Genomic DNA, 17,887 nt, shown 5'->3' on the forward strand with positions numbered 1-17,887 from the left:
ATATATATAATGTGGCATATGTTTTATATGGCATTATGTTTTACCTTTTACTCAAACTTTTTTTGTGTGGTACTGTACTGGAGGTCAAACCAGAATCTCATGCATGCAAGCAGGTGCCCCACCACTGAGCTACATTCTCGGCCCTTTTTATTTTATCTTAAATTTTGAGACAGGGTCTCACTAAGTTGCCTAAGTCAGCCTTGCATTTGTGATCCTCCTGCCCTGGCCTACATAGTAGCTGGAATTACAGGCATGTGTCACTGTGCTGAGCTCAAATCCTCTTACATTTCTCAAAAGTAAAACAAACTAGATAATAAACTAGATGAACAAAATACTGGGCTTTACCCTATATATGTAGGTCAACGTATTTATAATCCAATGTGTCTTAGTCTGTTTGGACCACTATAACAAAAATATGATATATCATGTGGCTTATAAACAACAGACACTTATTTCCTACAGTTATACAAGCCAAATTTTTTTCTTTCTCACAGTTGTAGTAGCCAGGAAACCCAAGCTCAGAGCATTAGCAGTCTCAGTGTCTTGGTGAGGAGCTGTTCCTCACCAACTACCCCCTTGCTGTGTCCTCAGTGAAAGGTCGGGCCAACTCACTGGGGTCTCTTTTGTGAGGGCACTAATCCCGTTCATGAAGCCGGAACCCTGGTGACCCAGACCTCTCCCCTTCCAGCGCTGTCAAATTGAGGGCTATCTTTCAACCTATGAATTTTGAGGGGACCCATTCAAATCACAGCACTGTGTGTTTTATGGGGTGTGTGTGTGTGTGTGTGTGTGTTTGTGTTACTATGAATGGACTCCGTATTTTTATTGTATTTTGTATATTGCATATGGGAGCAGTATTGATTTGCATAATTATTTTGTGACTCTGAATGCTTATTAGTTCTGATAATATGGTACTGTCAGTTCTTTTCACCTGAATACCACTAATGGCAGATGTCATTTTATTTATTTTTTTGAGACAGTGTCTTTTATTTTGGAAACTATTATGTTTGCTTATTCAGTAAAATTTATTTATCCTGCCTTTGTCATAACAAAGTCACCAATCATATGATTATAATCAAGATTTTTATATAATTTGTGTTCCTTTGACAGTCAAACCAAATTAGACAACCTTTCTTGAATCATTATATCCTTGGTTTTTCATGAATTTCAATTTATTATTGATATAATTCTGGAAACGATACTTGAATGAGAAACTAAACCATTGGTTTTATGTATTGTATACAAAAAAATAATGGGATGGCATGTGATAAATTATTGCTGTTGCAAAAGATAGTTACAAAAATGTTTTTATTCCATCCTATAAACTGCTATCCCTTATATCATGAAAATGTCTTTAAGCAGTCAGTATCTAGATCTGTATACCATTCTCAACTTTTAGAAGTTAGAGTTCCTTTATATTCTTAACAGTTATCAAAGACTCCAGGGAAGTTTTATTTATGTAAATTTTAATAATTAATATTTGCCCTATTAGAAATTCCAACTGATTATGTTTTAAAAAGTAACATATGGCAGATGTCATTTTAAATGATGTTGTTAACTTGAAAAAATTTTTAATTCTCTTATTTTAGTGATATCTACATTTAATTCCTTAATGTACCATTTATTATGACATACAGTTGGAGATGTAATGTTTTTTTTTTTTGTTTTTTTTTGGTACCGGGGATCGAACTCTGGACCTTGTGCTTGCAAGGCAGGTGGCTGAACCATTGAGCTAAATCCCCGGCGAGATGTAATTTTTTTTAGAAAACTGATACTCTAGGTTGATATGGCATACATATTTCCCAGTGTGTTCACCCTAATTTGAAGAATATAACTTTTCTGTTGCTCCCTTTGGTTTGGACAAATTGGTTTCTTTTGTTTTGTTTGGTTTTGTTTGTTTTTTATGTTCTGGCATCAAACCCAGGGCCACACCCATGCTAGGCAAGTGCTCCACCACTGAGCTAAATCCCTACCCCTAGACTGGCTTCTAATTGTCTTCTGATTGATCAATAAAAATTGTTTTATCTCTTTTAAATATTTGCATCTCATAAAATAACATTTTGTTGCACAACAGCAATGAGACAGATTCTTAATCTTTACACTATGCTTTATTTAATTGTATGCCTTCCATTCACTCTTAATTTAGTGATAACATTGGATAATAGCACGCTGATCCATATTTCCAAACAGTGACAGATCAGAAGCAAAAATCCAGTTGCTAATTTGCTGTGCTTACGCTATGTCAAACTCTGGTTTTTCAGTAGCAGAATTTTGGCATTTTTGTTCTGCTTATTCATTGCCTTGGCCCAAGGAAATGAGTTGGATAAGTGCCCCTCTTTTTTTTTCTTCAGAGATGCCATAGATTAATTTTAAAGACTCCCTTTCATCTACATAACAGAATGAGTTCAGATAGCCTTTTAAGCTATTATCTGCAGTTCAGAACTTTGTGCTGGAAAGTCATACCAGTTGTACAAAAGGGGTCTGTTAGGAACACTGAACAATGAGAGTTTGACATTCTTCTCCTTCTGCCTTCAGAAAAGAACCAAAGCCACTATTTTATTGCACTTATGTATTTTATAAAAGAACGCGAGGTTATATTTATATGCCAGCAAGCTTCATAGAAATGACAAAATGGCAAAACTTGTTCAAGGGGACACTCTTATGAATACTTCATTCCTGCTGAGTTGCTTGAAGGAAAATGGCAGCAGATTATTCTGTGTGTTCCACCAGGCACTCAAACTGCATTCCTGTTTAAAAATAAGGAGCAACGCCTCTCTAGGATGAAACTCAGCCTTTCTTTGGAGGGGTAGAACAGGGAGGAGGGAGACAACAGTAAATAATGTGCACACATTTCAAATTTTGACTGAAATTGGGCTGTGGACACAAACATTCTAAACTAACATTAAATTTAAAAAATTATATTGCCCTTTCACATAAGTGCTTCTTGGTTGTATTTGTTTTTTTTTTTTTTTCTGTTTCCTCTCTTGACTTCATTGATTTTGTGTGAGCTTGCACATTCTTTGAATATAAATTGCTTTAATTAAAAACCACCTGAGCCATAGCTCTCTCCTGGGCTCAGGAAATTTGCTTCTTAGTTTAGCTGGGTAAAGATTCAGTCTAAAGGATTTTACATCCTGCTAGCCCTTCCAAAGGAGCTGTGGGTTTCCCAGGACAGTTTCTTCTTTATACCCAACATGAAAACACATTAGTACTCTTTTTGGAACAAAGAAATATACACAGGAAATAAAGACATTGTTTTATCGAAGCCTCATCTTCTACTCTGACGTTAGCTGGCTGGGAATGAAAGTGTCTCCTTCCTAGAGGAAAGTAGCGCTTGAATCTGTTTTCTCTATACTTAAAATCCTGCTAAGATTGGTTGGAACTGTACGAAAGTAACGGGTCGTGTTCTCATTTTCTCCTCCCTGGAGCTCGTCCCAGTGTTCCCTGGTATATCCAGAGTGGATTTTGTGGGTACCATCATTCAGCAAGTGTGAATCGAATTCCATGCCAGGCGACCAGGCTTGTTCCTCGCCCTTTATCTGCACTGCATCTGACACAAGAGCAACCAGTCATTAAAACTGACTCTGCCCCATTTTAGGATGAGGAGGAGCCCTGCTCCCAGAACCGGTGCTGTTCAGACACACCTTACCCCCACCTTGCAGCCCATCTTTGTGTACATGGCCTCCACCTTTGGGCAACCAAGGCAGCTGAGCTGAGACCAGGCTAGAGCAGTCAGTCCACGTCATATGTGGCCTGACATATGTGGAGTTTTTGTTTTTTGTTTTTGTTTTTTTGGTACTGGGGATCGAACTCGGGACCTTGCACTTGTGAGGCAGGCTGCAGCACCACTGAACTAAATCCCCGGCCCCTGTGGTGTGTTTGTAGTGGCCCTCATTGTCGCTGGACCTATTTTCCACCCAAACCGCCCCTCTCTGTCCATAGACTCAACTGCAGGTTTGCAGTGACAGGGATCTTTCTGCATCCAGTGCTTCTGGAGATCTTTCTACTACCCCCTTTTAGGCTCTCTTCAGTTTTTTCTTCCTTCTAGATTCTCTTCTTGGAATCCAGTTCTGGCTTTCCACCTACCAATATGGATTCAGTGCAGCTCTTTCTTCATTTTTAGACTCAAACTCTAGCCTCCTTCTTGCTTCACCCATCTCAGGTCATCCCAGGAATCCCAGCACAGTCAGTCTTGGGACACCCACACAGGTGCCTCCTAACAACACAGACCAGGACACAACAGGATTGTGGGATGCCCAGGATTTCCAGAGTGTGCTCATGGTCTTTGAGTTTATTCTCCTTGTAATATCAAGAGTAAGTGAAGGCCAGTTGTAATACTTAATTACCTTGTACGCAAGGACATTTCAGGAACATCTAAACCAAAAGTTAACCAAAGTCATACGGCTTTAATTCATAGTAAACTAGCCGAGCACTTCAGAAGATATAGAGGGGTGTGTGATAATTTGTCATCTTAAAATAGTTAAAGAGATGTCAGTTTGCAAATATTTTCCACATTTCTTAGCCTCGCCTGTACATGCCAGGGACTGGACAGTGTGCCAGATAATGGAAATGACAACTCAGTTGGTTACCACAAGGAACTTTACAATGAAATACAGGAAATGAGACACACATACAAATGAAAGTGGTGCGCTAATTGATGCGTGTGCTGGGAACAGCAGGGACCTGCAGCAGACCAGAAGAGGTGCTGAGTGGAGGGGTGGGTCATTCCCCAAACATGTATCAGAGATCCTCTGTCCCAGACACTGGATTAGCAGTAGTTCCTGTGTTCAGGGAGCGCCTAAGTTACTAGGGAAGCCAGATGAGCAATCAAATGCAAACCAAACGATGTATGTGGGTGAAAAGGGGCACCGTGGGTATGGTGGACTCAGAGAAGAGCTTCAGCCCAAGTGATAACAAACTGCCTAGTCGGGCCCGACTCCTGCCGGATGCATGGCTGCATAAATGGCTGTACTGGCTGATTGCGAAAGGACCCTTTCCCTAGCCTGGTCTAGATGACTCGGGAGCTTCTTGGAGGAAGTGAGGCCTGTTTAGACACGTGGAGGACAAGTGGAAACTGACCAGGCAGAGGAATTTCAGACAGAGATAACTGCACAGGCAGATGCTTTGTGGTTGTGAGAGCCCAGAGCATGCCCCAGCGACTTGGCATTCCATCACCAAATAACCCCGGTGAACCCCAGGCTCACGGGGGTGGGGTATTAGAAGCGGGCTGTGTGGAATGAGACAACTGCCTGTTGAAACCAGCTAGAGGCCAGCAGGGGTGACATGTGAAGATAGTCAAGACTCAAAACGAAACACACACTCTGTCCCCTTCCCCTTGCCTGTATATATATAATACAGCATTGTGCATACATTATATATACTGTTGTTCATGACCAGAAGAGAACATACCTCCTGCATGAAGATCAATCGTGGACCTAAGGATGAAAAGAGAGTGAGTGGTAAATAAAAGCAGGCCAACAACAGAAGATAGGAAATAAAAAAATAGACTGTCTCAACAAAGGCCTGAAAAGAATCCTCAAAGACGTGGGGGGGGTGCTGATGAGGGTCTAACGAGAGATTTAAGTGAAGAAAGACTGAATGCGTAAACAAAAAGATAAGCAAAAGTAAGCAGTGCAGTATAATGGGGTGGTGGGCACCTGACGGGTCTGCTTGCTTCGAGCTCCCCCATTCCTTCATGAGGAGCCTCCTTTTTCTGTGAGGGCCCAGGCCATACAGTCAGGGATCTGACCCTTCTTCATCCCTCTGCCCAGGTGTGGGAAGATGACCCAGGCCTGACCCATCCTACCACTCCTTCCAGCCCAGGGGTATGTCCACAGCTGAGAACAAGGTATGGACTCCACGAGTGTTCCAGAACTTTCCCAGCAGAGTTAGGATGAAGACTCTCTTCCTTCCTCAGAGTTGCTGCGCAGGTGCATGTGAGTCCCAGATGCTGGAAACCTTCCTCTCTAGGGTGAGCTATTATGTTTTCTTGTGTTATTTCAGAACCTGAAGCTGTTTTTCATCCCTGTCATTTGAGATAATTCTTATGTTTCCCTTAGCTAATTTGAATTGGATTTTGTCATGACACCCCAAAAGGTTTTAATTCGATAAAACTTTCAGTCACTAAAACAATGGTTTCAAGTAACAGGTTGTACCCGGGTACTAAGGAGTTCCCTAAACGGGTAAACTCTGTAGGCTAAACTCTCACAAGCAGAAATATTGGAAGGCATAGCTAGCCAGCATTCATAGAAAGCACTTGGTTTTGGTTTTTTTAAAAAATGCGTGGTATAAAAAGTTCATGCCAACAAAAAGCACTATAATAAAATGTCCCAGAGAACTTTGTGGTATTGGGGGAGACAGAAGGCTGCAGAGCCTGTAAGAGAGGACATTGCAAAGCACAGGAGCAAAGCTCCAAAGGAGCTCACAGAGAGGCAAACAACTGAGAGAGAAAACAACCCTCCATATGGGGGGAGAATCGATTCAAAAGCACACTCACCTTCCACATTCTGTTTAAGTATACTTGTTATGGTAGAGACGATTTCTCTAAGCTTCAGGATGTTTCTACCCTTACTGGTGAAATAAAGGCCAGGCACAATGGTATACATCTGAAACCCCAACTACTCAGGAGGCTGAGGCAGAATGATCACAAGTTCACTGTCAGCCCAGACAGCCTGGTGAGAATCTTGTCTCAAAATTAAAAATGAAAAGGGCAGGGGATGTAGGTCAATGCTAGAGTACTTTCCTGGCATGTGGAGGCCATGAGTTCAATCCCCAGTGCTGAATGGAAAATAAAAAAGTGGAAGAAGGGCATTCTGTTCTGTTGAGAGCTGACTTATGCAGGCACCAACACTTAACCTGTGCTGATTCAGAAGGGACACGGATGCCTGTCATACTAGGCAGACACAGGGCCTCCTTCTGCTCTGAGACCATCTAGACGACAGTTGGGCAGTGATTCAAATACTGTCAGCTCAGTCAAATTGTAAGGGGAACAACAAAGATATCAGAAACTAATTCATATTTCAATGCAAAAAAAAAACCCAAAACAGAATAAACAACATTAAAATTTTAATGAAGACAGGACTGGATCTGATCCTGCCCTTACGTGACTCCTCCTCACTTGATGCCTCCTCATTTCTGTCTTGCTCTGTGCCACATAAAGTAGCTCTCTACACTCTGTAAGAGCTGTCATCTCCCGTCTGTCTTCCTGTCCATAAACAACCCTAAAATGGGTGTGACTCTCATGCCCATTATTTGACAACATCAGGGTAATATGAGGCCAGAAAATACAGCCTAATATCTATAGGAGGAGCAAGGGAGACCACAGAGACCCTCCCACGCCCACCCAACCGAGCCTTGCGGGGAGACCGAAGGCAGTGTGGGTGGCAGGACCCCATCCTTGCCGTGGAGGTGGGAGAAGAGGTGGCAGCGAGTGCAGTGACTGCCCTGCAAGGAGACTGCCATCACCCAGGTAATTAGGGACACCACCAGACCCTCCGGATCCCTGAGGGAATTAGCTAAATCCTCTCAGGACCTTTCAAGACCTCCGTAATGAAAGGCAGCTTATCCCGTCTGCTTCACCTTTCACTGTGCTTTGAAGGTTTGCCCCTGCTTCAAATGCATGGTGACATTTAATGTTGAACTGTACTGAGACTGGGCCTATGAGAGATGATTAGACCATGAGGGCTCTGCCTAGCGAGTGGATTAATGATGTCACTGTGGGAGTGGGTTCTTTATTACATGCTGTTATTGTGGGAGTGGGTTTTCTGTTCTGTCACGCTCTCATCCTCCTGTTGCCCTTCTACCATGCACTTAAGCATGTCGGGAAGCCCCTCAGCCTTGGACCTCCCTGCTTTCAGCACTGTGAGCCAGTACACTTCTGTTCATCAGCAGTCGCCCAATCTATGGTCTTCTGGAACAGCAGCACCAACAGTGGAGACATCCTCTTTTCAGCCCTTTTACTGAACCCCATTTTAGAGGACTTTTGGGACTCAGCAACAGTCATCCTACGGTCAAGCTTTGTACAAAGCAGAGAAAATGAGGCAGAACAAAAGGAGGCACCATGGGCCACCACACTCAGGTCCTGAAGAGAGACCGGGCAAAAAGACCTGGGGTCAGGCCTCATTCCACTCCTCAGCCAGCCATTCTTTTCATGTATATTTTGAAGCACTATTTCTTGCCCTGCTGTATCAAGCAACTGCTGAAGAATAAGGATCACAAAACAAAATGTGCTTCAGATAAAAGAAACTATTCTGTGTATTTAGCTAGAGATTTTTTTTTCACAAGTTATCTTTTAACTTGCTTTTGATTTAACAAGAGGATGAGGAAGATCTTGGCATTGACTATGATTCGTATTGAATGCCACTTCCTTATCTACATGAAAATTTAAAAAAATAACTAAAATTCCTGTGCTACAAACCACACCTGGTATATGTGTCCTCTCATTCAAAGGCACAGTTTTGTTTACAGGAACCGAGTTCAAAGAAAATGAAAGGGAATTTATGTATATACTTATTAAGATTCATTGATCAAATACTTATAGATTTATGATGAATATACAGGCTTTTTTTAATAGAGGGTCGTTTCATTTTATAAGACTTTGGAGTTTTATTTAGAACTGCTTTAACAATTAATTTGATTATACTGACAACAAACGTTGTCTGACTCTGAACATAGAGTCAATTGTATCCCCCTACAGATATCTCACTACCATGTAGTTGTATTTGTTTTGACTCTTCTGGAAAATCACCCAAAGTTTGGGATATAATCCATGTAAACCAATCATTCAGATAGCATTTAATTAACACCTACAATGTGCTAAGAACTTTGTGCTGTTAGTCACTGAGTGTATCGGAGTAAAAACAGCACAGTTCTTAGTCTTCAGATGATTACTGACTTAAGAGAAGTATCCAAATACAGATGCTCCTCAATTTATAATCGGGTAATGTCCTGGTAAACCCATTGTAAATTGAATTATCATTAAGTAAAAAATGCACTGAATACACTTAACATACTGGAAAGTTTAGCTTTGTTTATCCTAGCTTCTTAAGCTCAGGACACTTACAGTAGCCTACAGTTGGACAAAATCATTTAACATAAAGACATGTTATAATAAAGTATTAAATATTTCATGGAATTTGTTGATTGCTGCACTGGAAGTAAAAAACAGGATGGTTGAATGGGTATGTTTTTTATACCATCATAAAGATCATAAGTCGAATCATGGTAAAGGACCATCTGTAATTAAAATATTCACAATATGTGGCAACATGGAGGTATACACAATTATTGTGCGAGTATGGAGTATACAAACCATGGTTTCTGGATCCTTCACATTCTGGAAATGAAAAAATAGAAATCCACTTCATTATGACATTGAAGGGTATTTTAGGTTCTCAGCAGAAAGATCTGCAAGCAAATGAGGAAGAAACTGGGAAGTTGGCGAACTTATTAGGAAGCATGGATTGTCACATTCTTGAGAGCTGCCCCTCTTACCCTTGGAATGTGAGTCCTTTGGAGTCAGATGGTAAAATCAGTCATTGAGGCATTGGATTTCAGAGCCAGCTGGGAAGAGCTGGTCAGATTCCACCTCTGTGGAATGGCCTGGGAAGGGCAGCTCTCTGCACAGCCATCCCTTACTGTTCGACAGTTGCCCTTTGAGTGTGTGCAGTGAGCAGCTGGCCTACCCTACCCCCATGCCTTTCCCAGGTGTGCTGGGACAAACCGCCTCTGGGTTACACTGAGCCTGAGGGAGGAAGGAGAGGCAAACACACAGCAGAAATTCTCAAATGAGCTAGAAAAATGAATTCTTTATCTTACCAAGCTAAAGGCTATCCATTTAATATATGAAGCCTACACCTAGGAAGCAACCATTTCTTCCTAATTAACCTTTTATTTCTCCCAGATCCCCATGAAATAAGAGAATTGACATCCATGTAGATTCAAGTCCCTTGGAAATCTCTTCCTACCATTCTTGCCAATCACTGTAATTAGTTTTCCACATATGTTATTTGAAAGTTAGTGACCTTAGTTAATGAATAATTTACAGAGTTGTATGGAGTGAACCGTAGAAACCTAGCCATGAGAAATCTAAGGCCCAGACAATTTCACCAAATTATCTCAGGTCACACAGCAAGTTAATGGCAGAATAAAGGCTTAATGACCATAGCCAAGCTTCGGACAGAAAGCAGGTTATATATATGCCATAGCTCTCATCTGTGCAAACTACGTGAGGAAGAACAAGAGATGTTTACATTTGTGAAAGATTTTCTACCTCTCCAATTGAACTTTCAGGTACACTTTTTCTGGGCAAGCTGTGTGTCTGAGCACCAGATCATCCCCTTGTTGTGTGTAAGATTCTTTGAGGTTTGGAGAACTGCCCTGAGCTTCTACACCTACTCAGCAGGACTCATCAATGAGGAAGGTCCCCTGGATGCCACCCAGGATGCATCCTCCTGAGGGAAGGGCGGGGAAGCCACCCAGAGAGCTCCAGGAGGCTCTGCCAGCTCCAGTGTGCAACCGTTCCAGGCTCGGGGGTGGGGGTGGGGGAGTATCACTGGAATTTAGCAAGAAAGCCTTCGGACTAATTACTATTGGTCTGGGGCCGACAGCTGCTACAGTCTGATGAGGGAGTGTCATTTTTCCATCGGCAACTGCATTTCTGAGAAAAGGGCCTGAGCTTGAAAAAAATATATATTAGCCGCTATTTCTGTTTCAAGAGAAAAAGCTGTTAAACCTCGAGTGGCAAGAGAGCTCACGAACCCCTTGAACCCCACTTTGGGCACGTTCCATCCACTCTTGACTAAGAAGTGGGTCTGAACTATAAAACAAACATTTGATAAGTCCTCTCCCTCCTCTCTTCCAAAGCATATGCTGACACTGAGAATGCTGAAGCCAACCACCTGTGCAAGTGTTTGGCTACCCACTAATCACCTGTGCCTGGGAATGCCAGCAAATGCCTTTCTAGTGGCTGGTGCTTTGGAAGAAATGAAAGAAGCATCAGATATCCCTGTCTTTAAGGGATGGAGCAAGAACTAACCCCTGGGAACAATTAAAGACCAAAAGAAGACCAAGCCAAAGATAATCCAGAGATGATCTCTTAGAACATGGAGTACTGTGTGGGTAAAAGAGCATTGTCCTCACCTCCCTCCTTAGGTGGGAGTGTCCTCTTAGAAGTCTGCCCCAGCCTTACAGCTTAGTCTATCTTTTCTCCTAGATGAGTGGTTGTTGGGAACCTACTTTAGACCCTTCGTGCTGGACATACAACTTGAACAAATTTAATTCAGGTCTCCATCTTGGCAACACTCTGGAATCACCTGGGGACCTTTAAACCCAACCTTCATTTAAGTCTATCCTGGATCAATTGAATCAAAGTCTTCAGGTGAGACTTTAGATTCTAAAGGGCCATGAGGTTGAGAATCACTGGACTAAGCAATAAAGAGGAATGTGCATACTTGCTGAGGGAAAGCACGGGAAGGTCAGGTGGAGCTGCCCTTGGGGTCAGCTGGAACCAGGATGTTGAACACAGTCAACATGGTTTCTGTTTCTCTGCTCCATGTCCCTCATATCTGCTCCATCTTCTCAGACCCCTCCCTTCACAGAATGGGACTCTGCTGATAGTAGGTCTGGTTCACACTTCAGCAACTAGAGAGTTCTTCCCCATGGGGGAAAAAAAAGGCTCAATCTCTGTTTGGCCTCCCCAGGGGCATATGATCACTCCTTAAGCCATGCTGAGATATCTTTGGCCCAGCTACCTTCAGGAATGTGTTTCTACCCCTGGGGAGGCGATCTGGGGAGACCAAAAACTTTGTCATTCCAAGTGAGGCTTATGGAACGACAACGTGGGGATCAATTAGGAGCTTATTAAAAATGGAAATTCTTAATTTTTATGTATCAGTTAAAATATATTGTTTTGGGCCAGGGATTTAGCTCAGTGGTGCCACCACCTGCCTTTAAAGCACAAGGTCCCGAGTTCGATCCCCAGTACCAAAAAACAAAACAAAAAGATATTTATACATATATATTGTTTTAAATAGCTCTGTGAGTGAGTGTCTTTTGCAGTTGCTGAAAATGTAACTGTGTTCTTTTTGTTCGGTTGCATGCCAAAGCCCCAGAAGGACATCACCATTCTCCCTCCACTGCCTCTGACAGCCAGTCCCGCCACCAGGTCTGCTGAGCCTGGTTGGCAAGAAACCCAGTCAAACTCCCAACACTGTTCTTCCTCCTTCTCAAAAGCTGGCTCTGATCAGGCTTGTGGGACAGGTCTGGAACCTTGCTGTAGTAGCTGATATGGAAGAGGAAGTGGTACTTTGGTCCAGCAGCTGGAGCTTATCAGCCACGCCCTGCCACACACACACACACACACACACACACACACACGTGTCCACATTGACCTTCCTGGCTAAGGATGCATGGGAACTCAGAACTTCCCAGGGGAAGAGATGACACATAAGGAAGCAAGCATGTTGGAGTAGGTACAATGGCAGCCTGCTGATTGCTTCAGTAGGGAGCCTCAGCTTCTCGCTGGTCAATTGGGCAGGGGGATTTTCTTCTGAAATCTGGAAGCTTGTGGAAAACCCAAACATACAATAGAGGCATCTGGTCACTCTGTTTGCTCAGTAGTGTTCGGGGACCTTCCTTACAATTCCTTGTAATTTCAAGTCCATGGTGCTCCCCTAGTCCCTAGCTCTACCTTCCATGTCAAAACAATCAGCCAGTGTTCTTCCCTCATCCCTTCCTTCCCTCTCCACTTCTTTCCCCATTCCAAGGGGAAAAGGTATAAATCTGTGGAACTTGATAAATATTAGTTGAAGAAATAAATGATTCTGGAAGAATCAGTTGAGATTGATTTTCCTTTGCTTTTGTGGATAAATAGCTTCACTTCTGAGTAACAGTGTGGAATTTCTGTATAAAAGTCATCGTTTTTGTTTAGATTTCTCCTGTATCTCCACCCTCCACAAACAAGAAGTCCTCTCTAGGGAATTTATGTATTTGTACTTTAGAGCCCTACTTTTTAATTCTTCTTCATATGGGCCTCGGGCAAAGCCTGCCTTTTGATCTCAATGACTTTTTATCAGCAATGTCTACAAAATATAATTACTGAGCACCTTTGGAACACGTTCTCTTATTCTATCCCCTTATGCTGGATCAGAATTAGAACTTAATAAGGCATCACTGGAGATCTTGCCTAACTGCTTCATTTGATGCAAAAGGCAACAGACCCCAGGGAAAGGAATAGCTGTGCTACGGCCACACCATTAGTAATAAGGCAGTGGTTTGATAGACCGTGAGCTTCTCCTTTCTCACCCCAGCAGCCTGTTGACTGCTCCCCTAGTATTCCCCACCTCAGAGGATATGACACTGCCACATTTCTGGAACCAGAAGGTAACCTATTAAAGGGCAGGCATCCTATATGTTCAGTCCTGTGGCCCCTCTTAATGGTATTCTGAACTAGAATGCCCCAGGTAGGATTCCAGCAGCCAGTTAGCTCAACACCAGCCCAAGTTACAGACCTGTTTTTCCAAACATCCATTTATTTGTCTCCTTTCCCCAGCCCAAGCAGCCATGGAGAGGATTTTGCTCAGAATTTCCAAAGTAACTTCCCCTTGGGCTGAGACCAAGCATGTGCAGCTTCAGGCCAAGGAATATTGAGTTTATGAGCCACTAAAAATAGACAGTTACAACAGAAACTCCCTCCGACTGCTGCCATTTTCTTTGCTGACTATACAGATTCAGACTCCCCAGTGATGAAGCATGGAAAAAGGCATCACAGACCCCAAGCTGTTGTGTAATCAGACAGGAAATAAGGATAAGAAAGATCAGTGGCACTTCAGGAATGGGTTTGACCCAAATATCACAGCTGGAAAGTAGCAGCCCTGTCATTGTATCCTCTGGGCCTGAATTCTTCTTCTCACAGCCAAAGAAAGGCAGAGGCAGCAGTAAAGGCAGAACTAACTCATAGGCAGATTGGCAAGCCCACTCTAGGACTCTGCTCCTTTGCAGGCTCTCATCTCTTTGGGGGACTGGAAACCAGGCGTAATCATGGTGTCTGTTCAAGAATTTTCCAGAACAACTCCACTAGGTTAGGCTGCTTGTACAGACCATTCCTTGTCTTCTTTCTGGACAAGGTCTGTACCTGGCCACTTTGCAAAGTCTGGTTCACTTTACTCACTTTATAGTCTGGAAAAACCACCAAATTAAGTGCTTTCTTTAGGTCCCAATGTTCCAGGTTTCCAGACAGCCACGTACCACAAACCCCTGAGCCACACCCAGTGAGGTAAAGACTGTAATGTATAGGTCTGGGTTAGTCCGGGGTCCTCTAGGCCTACATAGCACTCTACAGGAAGCTGGGATGATGTATGGGGATTGGTCCAAGTTAAGAAAAAGTGGTTGTACGGTTGGGTGGATCAAAAGCAAATGACTTTTGCGATTCTCAGGTTACACAGATATGCCATAAAACCTCTGACGTTAAAAGAATAAAGAATAATGGAGGTCTTTAGAAAAGACCATACATACAATGGATTCAGAAGGGTAAGCTGGGCTCTGAAGTGATTCTCAAGACTCTAATTCTCCCCTAAAGACATAGTTTAAAGTTATACCAAGCATCAACTGTGTTTTTTGTTTATTTTGGTTTGGTTTCGTTTTGGTTTTTTATTTTTTTGGCGTTACTGGGGATTGAACTTGGGGCCTTTGCACTGAGCTAATCCCCAGTCCTTTTTAAAATTTTAAAACAGGGTCTTACTAAGTTGCTGAATTGCCAAGACTGAGCTCAAACTCTCAATCCTCAATCCTGCTTCAGCCTCCTTGAGTGCTGAGGTTACAGGCTGTACCATAACACCCAACTGTATGTGCTTCTTGACTGTGTTTTATACATGCTTCACTGAACGGAGATCCATCATATGATATCCTCCCTATTTTTAAAGACTCCCAGAGGAGGAGAACCCAAAACCTCCTTTACTGGCCATTTCAGTGTCTTAACACTTTAGCAAAAAAGAAAATCATCTTTTTTCCTAACCTGACTTCCTGTGCTGGGATTTAAATCATTCCTTCTTGTTTGGTTCTTGGTAAGGATGGGAAACACCTGGAGCCTTTCCTGTATTTGTTCACCTGGTGTTTCTGGTGTTCCATTGTATTCTTTGCTTACCATCACAGCCATCCCATCTGGGTCCTCTCCCAGTTCTTTATCATTCTCTTCTATTATGGAGTCCTGAAGTGGCCACAATGCTTGGAATGGGACACAATGCCCATAATCTTTTTGAAAAGAGGTGTCATATGTTCTAGCTCATTCTATAAGATGGTTGAATACCTATTATTACTTCTATTTTAAAATGAGAAAACTTTGGGAGTTGAAGTGAATTGTCCAGGCTATAAATCCAGTACAGTGGCCCCTTGACTTATGAACTCAATTTATTCTTGAAGGCTGGTTGTAACTCAAGTTGGTCAATTGAAGACTCGGGCTTCTCTACACAGCCTTCAAAGTCTCTCTCCTATATACAGGTTCCCAGGGTCCTCAGAGAGACATTGGTCCAGGCCTTCTCAGTTAACCCCACATAGGAAAGGATGTTGTAATGTTCCTTCCAGAACACTTTAAGGATTCAGTCTGTATCTGAGACCATCTGGGAAGCCCAAGGGGCCAGCCTTTGGGTTTGTAAGTTAAAACTAAAACTCCGGTCATAATCCCCATTGTTCATTATGTCAGGCCAGGTTCGTAACTGGAGGGTCTACTGTAAATAGCTAGACAATGAGCTATACCCAAGCCTTCTGATTCTCCATTTACACCAGACTCCCTTCACGACACCTTCTCAACTTTCATAAGTCAGTCTTGCATTGTAGAAGACCTGCTAGACCAGCTCTGCACCCACACCTCAGCCTCCCTTGTTCCTCTTCTGTACTCTATCGCACTTAGGTCACAGTACATCAAATATTCCTTTCCATTAGTTTATTTTTTTCTCTCAGAGATGAAGTCCTACTCATCTTGAATTCCTTATGCCTTATAGAGTTGCTCAGCCCTTTGTAGGTGCTCACCAGATGTTAAGTAGATTGAATGAGTGATAAATGAATGACAAAAGTGTCCTACTGAAGCATAGAGATGGTATTTGTGCTATCAAATTATTACCAGTAAGCAAATAGACCTAATTAAAAAAGAAGTACAATTATACAGTGGTTTAACAGCATCAAATCAAGCTTCCACCTTGATGATTTTTGTAACATAAACTTTACAATGCATAACATATTATGTAGCATTATAATATTCAAATTATTGCCAGGTATGGTGATGCATGCCTGTAATCCTAGCACTTGGGAGGCTGAGGCAAGAGGATTGGCATGAGTTCAAGGGCAGCCTGGACTATATAGTGAATTTAAGGCCAGCCTAGATTACGTAGTAAGACTGTCTCAAAAAAACAGCAAAAAAAAATTCAAAATTCAAATTATAAGCGTGCATGTATTGCGGTAGTATAAAAAATTACAAATGTATATAATAATAATGCTAAATATTAAATTAACTGTTTGAGTCAGTTTAAATCCAGTAAATTATTTTCACATGTTAATGAGTCTTATTCTCCACAGTAAAAGGACTCCTTCCTTTTTCCTCCAGACCATTTTGAAACACTAGATATCTAAATCTAGCACTATTAACATGGCAGATATTTATTACCCACATTGAAGGGGCATGTTTTTATTCCTAACTTCCCACAGAGAAGCTGCATAGGATAAGTTAGCTTAACAGTTATGGAGCATTGTGACCAATTTTATCCTAGTAAAACTGGCAGGATGTTGGAAAGTCCAGTCTTGTCGATAGCTGGGATAAGTTAGTTTAAATACTCAAAATTAAATATTAGTTTACATCTGAAAGCACAGTTTTAATCTAAGGACATCATCTAGCTGGGAAACTTATATCCCCAGGGATGTTTTATAAAAGGAGAATTGCCTGTGGGGAGAAATTTGCAAACAGTTGTGTGGTCATGCATGGTTAGCAAATTAGAATCCACTCATGAATCAGTAACAAAAAACCAAGTTTTTAAACTATTTTAATATATTTGATATAAATGTATATTTAAAAATATTTGTGTTTCCTTCCTACTTTTTATTTACTCTGAAAACTGAAGGGAAATAGTAGTGCTGATGTTACAACACAAGTACCATTACAGGATTAAAAAAAAAAATGGCAAAGGCTGAGTAATTGTTTATGTAATTATTTAGGGCTTCTTATCTAAGATCACATTATTTTGGTCCTTTAAAGGAGAAGGGAAGTGGCTGTTTCCTGTTCACAAAACTTGCTTTGTCACAATCAACAATTTGAAAAACATAATAAGCAGTATAGGACTTGATGGTTGCTTCCCCACAGATGGTTCCCTCAAGACTGAAGGGAGTTCTTCAGCCATCATGGTGCCCCAGCAGCATGTGAAGGGAGGAAGTTTCTGGCATTTCCATCTGGTAGAAGCTCAGCCCTTGGTTTAGATAAATTAAGTCTTTGGCTTGGTGGAGTTTGGGGAAATGGAAAGTTGGTGAGTAAATGCAGACAGAGACAAAGCAAGCATCAGGTGAGCTGCCTGGGTTCGAAGTCTCCTCTCTCAGGGCTGGTCATGTGGGAAGCATGTTCTGAGAAAGTGGCTGAGGTCAAGGTTCAGAAGTGCCAAAGACCTGGGATGGAAGTTCAAGAGTTTAGGAAGGACCACCCAGATTCAGGATATTGTTTGAAGGACATAAAACTAACAGAGAGGCATGAGCAGAGAGATAGGTTTAACCCAGTTAACCTCTTTCGTTTTGTTTTAAGCCAAACCCTCCTGCCATATTGAATAACTTATAACTTTTCTGAAGGAGATAAGTTTTTTCTTTTTTTTTTCAGCTTTAATTGAGTTTATTGGTACATTTTAGGGGCAATACAGTTACA

At 42.0% G+C, this 17,887-nt stretch overlaps 1 long non-coding RNA gene across 1 annotated transcript in view; it reads left to right on the forward strand.

The window, feature by feature from the left end:
• The window catches only part of LOC104850153, a 105,339-nt gene that overhangs the window by 18,552 nt on the left and 68,900 nt on the right, over positions 1-17,887 (forward strand). The window contains exon 2 of the long non-coding RNA XR_776899.2: positions 5,772-5,971. This is a non-coding gene — a long non-coding RNA (uncharacterized LOC104850153). The remainder of the gene's footprint in view (positions 1-5,771; positions 5,972-17,887) is intronic.

The sequence above is a fragment of the Fukomys damarensis genome, unplaced genomic scaffold (assembly GCF_012274545.1).
Source record: "Fukomys damarensis isolate Sample0158 unplaced genomic scaffold, DMR_v1.0_HiC HiC_scaffold_26, whole genome shotgun sequence".
NCBI lineage: Eukaryota > Metazoa > Chordata > Mammalia > Rodentia > Bathyergidae > Fukomys > Fukomys damarensis.